Source organism: Panulirus ornatus, chromosome 32, assembly GCF_036320965.1.
Source record: "Panulirus ornatus isolate Po-2019 chromosome 32, ASM3632096v1, whole genome shotgun sequence".
Taxonomy (NCBI): Eukaryota; Metazoa; Arthropoda; class Malacostraca; order Decapoda; family Palinuridae; genus Panulirus; species Panulirus ornatus.
This window is the reverse complement of record NC_092255.1, coordinates 232,314-238,166: the sequence shown is the minus strand read 5'-3', so window position 1 is coordinate 238,166 and position 5,853 is coordinate 232,314.

Below are 5,853 nucleotides of genomic sequence, written 5' to 3'. Positions count from 1 at the left end.
CATGCCACAGTCATCGCATGGGTGCCAAAGGGCTTCTTCACATGCCACAGTCATCACATGGGTGCCAAAGGGCTTCTTCATATGCCACAGTCATCACATGTCGCGAGTCGTTGGGGTCGGCGACCGAGGACCTGTTTCGCTCGTCTTCGACGGTCTGAAGAATGGTTGCCGGTCAAGCCTTTCATGTATTACGTCCCAGAGTTCATCTGTCGCTGCTCCTATGAGCGCGAAGGTGCACTTTTTCTGTCGGTCCTGTGCTTCAGAGAGAGACAGACAAGAGTCCTGATAATCCTACCTTATTTCCTTAGGATGAGATGGTGTCTAGTCTAAGTCCTCGGCACAGAGGAATTTCAAGAGCCGCGCTTCGTGACAGATGATCCAAGTTGTGGAGCCGTTGTAGGTGGAGAAATTGAAGAGAGAATACAGAAAGAGCAAATCTATAGAGAAGGAAAAGAAATTCTACGCCTGGGCTAGGGAAGTGAACGTGACAGCCAACGCAGTGCTGGCTCACTAAGTCGAAAACAGTAACCCTCTCCCCACTACCCATGCAGCTTCCTCACTCCTCTTTCCTCAACAGTTTTATCTCATTTTGTACAAATTTTGTGCTTCTGTATTTTTGATACTCTTATTTACATTAGGGAAATTATTCCATGTTTCAGGAATCATGATTTTTCGTTTTCTTTCTCAGAATTACATCGGAATTTAGTAATTCTATGACTTGTTTTTTCGTTTTCTTTCTCAGAATTACATTGGAATTTAGTAATTCTATGACTTGGTTATGTTATTCTGGAGGTTGGGTCTCACGTTACGTACCTGTATTGTATATTGTTATATAAATCACATGATTATATCTTACTTCAACGAGACAAATATAATCTTAAAAACCTCACCTTAAAACTTAAAATCTATCCTTAAAACCTCGCTTTAAAACATACTTCTGTCTCCTTAAAACCTACACAGAGACTCTCACTCCAGACCAGAAACTCAGAGTGGGATAACGACCAAGAATATTACATGTTCAGTGACCCCATCCTCTCCCAAACTTGGTACTGGGCACCAGCAGTACGTACTGGCGTTACTACGTGTTTAAAAACAGGTTTTCAAGCAACGCACACACACACACACACACACACACACACACACACACACACACACACACACTGTGGGTTCAGAGTCCCAAATGATAGTCCTAGCCATCAACCACCGCAGTTACGAGAGCCACTAACACATCTTTCCTTGCTGTGAAGTTGCAGAGTACACAAAGAGACACGAAACAGAAAGCCAGAAGTAAGCACTGCAGTGACCTTCTGTGACAGATATTGCCCAAACAAGATCTTCACCTCAGGTTTGGAATAATTCGAGGAAGGGAAGAGAGTTAGAAGAAAAAGTACAGCTCACTCAGACCCCAAGGGGCAAAGAGCAATTAAATTAATAAGGAAGTGGTGCTATGCATCAAGTTATAAGTGTTTGACAAGTAATGATCAGGATTCCTTTTGTAGTTTAAGACATATTGGACAAAAGGTGGTCAATATTCAAAGTACTGAATGTGATAACCCTTGTGTTCCATGCACAAAGAATAGAATTGTGTATGTGATAAAGGAGGACAAGTCCTTAGCTCCTGGTAGGGATATGGTATGACCTATAATGTTATTGTCTTACAAGGATGGAAAGCAGCCCAATTTTTTTATCTTTTTAATCTGTCACATCAATATGGAAGGTGACAGCTAAATAGGAAAAGAGCACTTGTAATACCAGTGCCTAAAAGTGATAGGGATTATAGACCTATACCATTATCATCTTGCCTTTGTATGATTATGGAAAGAATGGTTTTGAATTAGTTTAAAACTTGACTTTTCTTGTCAAATGATTTGTTTGGTTTCTTAAAGGGTAAAAACACCACTATCTGTATTATCATATGTCTTAGTTATGACGATTTTAACTGAAGATTGTTTGTAGATCTTAAAGTTACATTTGATAAGGCAAATAAAGAAGTAATTTTGGAAATCCTTTTAAATTCAGGTATAGATAAGCACATTATTGACATGGATCAGAGATTATTCAAGTGACAGAAAAGGGGAGTGTTTTGGCTCCAAGTTTTTGAATCTAAAGATAAAAGAAAATTGAACTAGGATGCCTACAAGGTGGTGTTTTGGGTCCTATGTCATTTGGCATGCTTATGGACAGGATAGCAGGGTACAGTTTATATGGTGAGCCTCAAGTCATTATTCATGCGGATGATATTGTAATACAATGTAAAGATGAAGAAATTATGACCAGGGTTATTGATCAACTACAGGATCTTTGTGTCTCTTTGGGATTGGTTAATAATGAAAATAAAACGAAATATCAATGATAGTAATAAGTGGAAGAGAATTTTGAATAAGTGGTTTGAAATTACGTAAAGGGTGTCAGTTATAAATATCTTGGTATGTTTGTTAATTATGATAATGTTAAGGATCAGCAGAATTATCATGTTACAGGCATATGTACAGTTATGTTAAATCCTCTTACAGTTTTGTTTCACTAAGGCTGAGGTGTGAGTATACCATTCTTAAGAGCTGTGTATATGAGCACAGGGTTCGGAGTACCTGTGATCACTAGGCTCCAGTTCTGACTTCCTACTCTGAAAAAGACCTTAAACTGTTAGAAGTTCTTAAGATTGAGGCAATGAGAATTGTACTTGGTTGTCTAAGAACAACATGAAATAATCAGAATGGAATTAAATTTTTCAAGCATAATTAATGGAATTAGGGAGTTGACTATAATTTCTACGATACGTTTAATCAGATAACGTAATATTTATCTGAAGTCAGTTGTTGATAAAGTTACAAATGGTGTTGTTAGTAATATAGATATGATTAGATAGACTAAAGAAAAAAAACTTTTGCAGATGGTATGTGAATATAATGTTGCAGATCAATGCGTATGCCTTTACCAAATAAAGCTTTCCTTTGAACCCTGGTTTATGGAGGAAGTTATTGTTACAGTAGATAAGTTAGAGATAAAGAAAAAAAAAGACTGCAATCCTTATGAGTCAAGACTTGTAAACAACTAAGCAAACCAAATGTTCATTGAGAAGTTTGCTGAGTATCTTAGGAAAAACTGTTATTCATATGTTCTGTGATGGTTCAGTTATTGGAAATAGTTAGGTGCTGTATTTCTATGAGGGAATTCTAATAATATGGTACGTAAGAGAAAGAATATCTTAGAGAATTGAAAACAGAACTTCAAGCACTATGGTAGATTTATATGCTATATATGTGGGACTCAAATATGCCCTTACTAAGGAAAGGTTGGTTGACAGGTTTGTAGACATACAAATTGCTGTTTTAGCATTGAATTCAAAAGCTCTCGTGGATAAGGACATTACTTAAATATGTAAGAACACATGACATAAGATACTAGGATATCATGTTATATATATATATATATATATATATATATATATATATATATATATATTTTTTTCTTTCTTTTAAACTATTCGCCATTTCCCGCGTTAGCGAGGTAGCATTAAGAACAGAGGACTGGGCCTTTGAGGGAATACCCTCACCTGGCCCCCTTCTCTGTTCCGTCTTTTGGAAAAAAAAAAAAAAAAAAAAAAAAAAAAAAAAAACAGACGAAAGAAATGGCCCAACCCACCCCCATACACATGTATATACATACCTACACAGCTTTCCATGGTTTACCCCAGACACTTCACATGCCCTGATTCAATCCACTGACAGCACGTCAACCCCGGTATACCACATCGATCCAATTCACTCTATTCCTTGCCCTAATTTCACCCTCCTGCATGTTCAGGCCCAGATCAATCAAAATCTTTTTCACTCCATCTTTCCACCTCCAATTTGGTCTCCCACTTCTCCTCGTTCCCTCAACCTCCGACACATATATCCTCTTGGTCAATCTTTCCTCACTCATTCTCTCCATGTGCCCAAACCATTTCAAAACACCCTCTTCTGCTCTCTCAACCACGCTCTTTTTATTTCCACACATCTCTCTTACCCTTACGTTACTTACTCGATCAAACCACCTCACACCACACATTGTCCTCAAACATCTCATTTCCAGCACATCCATCCTCCTGCTCACAACTCTATCCATAGCACACGCCTCGCAACCATACAACATTGTTGGAACCACTATTCCTTCAAACATACCCATTTTTGCTTTCCGAGATAATGTTCTCGACTTCCACACATTCTTCAAGGCTCCCAGAATTTTCGCCCCCTCCCCCACCCTATGATCTACTTCCGCTTCCATGGTTCCATCCGCTGCCAAATCCACTCCCAGATATCTAAAACACTTTACTTCCTCCAGTTTTTCTCCATTCAAACTTACCTCCCAATTGACTTGACCCTCAACCCTACTGTACCTAATAACATTGCTCTTATTCACATTTACTCTTAACTTTCTTCTTTCACACACTTTACCAAACTCAGTCACCAGCTTCTGCAGTTTCTCACATGAATCAGCCACCAGCGCTGTATCATCAGCGAACAACAACTGACTCACTTCCCAAGCTCTCTCATCCCAAACAGACTTCATACTTGCCCCTCTTTCCAAAACTCTTGCATTCACCTCCCTAACAACCCCATCCATAAACAAATTAAACAACCATGGAGACATCACACACCCCTGCCGCAAACCTACATTCACTGAGAACCAATCACTTTCCTCTCTTCCTACACGTACACATGCCTTACATCCTCGATAAAAACTTTTCACTGCATCTAACAACTTTCCTCCCACACCATATATTCTTAATACCTTCCACAGAGCATCTCTATCAACTCTATCATATGCCTTCTCCAGATCCATAAATGCTACATACAAATCCATTTGCTTTTCTAAGTATTTCTCACATACATTCTTCAAAGCAAACACCTGATCCACACATCCTCTACCACTTCTGAAACCACACTGCTCTTCCCCAATCTGATGCTCTGTGCATGCCTTCACCCTCTCAATCAATACCCTCCCATATAATTTACCAGGAATACTCAACAAACTTATACCTCTGTAATTTGAGCACTCACTCTTATCCCCTTTGCCTTTGTACAATGGCACTATTCACGCATTCCGCCAATCCTCAGGCACCTCACCATGAGTCATACATACATTAAATAACCTTACCAACCAGTCAATAATACAGTTACCCCCTTTTTTAATAAATTCCACTGCAATACCATGCAAACCTGCTGCCCTGCCGGCTTTCATCTTCCGCAAAGCTTTTACTACCTCTTCTCTGTTTACCAAATCATTTTCCCTAACCCTCTCACTTTGCACACCACCTCGACCAAAACACCCTATATCTGCCACTCTATCATCAAACACATTCAACAAACCTTCAAAATACTCACTCCATCTCCTTCTCACATCACCACTACTTGTTATCACCTCCCCATTTGCGCCCTTCACTGAAGTTCCCATTTGCTCCCTTGTCTTACGCACTTTATTTACCTCCTTCCAGAACATCTTTTTATTCTCCCTAAAATCTAATGATACTCTCTCACCCCAACTCTCATTTGCCCTCTTTTTCACCTCTTGCACCTTTCTCTTGACCTCCTGTCTCTTTCTTTTATACATCTCCCACTCAATTGCATTTTTTCCCTGCAAAAATCGTCCAAATGCCTCTCTCTTCTCTTTCACTAATAATCTTACTTCTTCATCCCACCACTCACTACCCTTTCTAATCAACCCACCTCACACTCTTCTCATGCCACAAGCATCTTTTGCGCAATACATCACTGATTCCCTAAATACATCCCATTCCTCCCCCACTCCCCTTACTTCCATTGTTTTCACCTTTTTCCATTCTGTACTCAGTCTCTCCTGGTACTTCCTCAC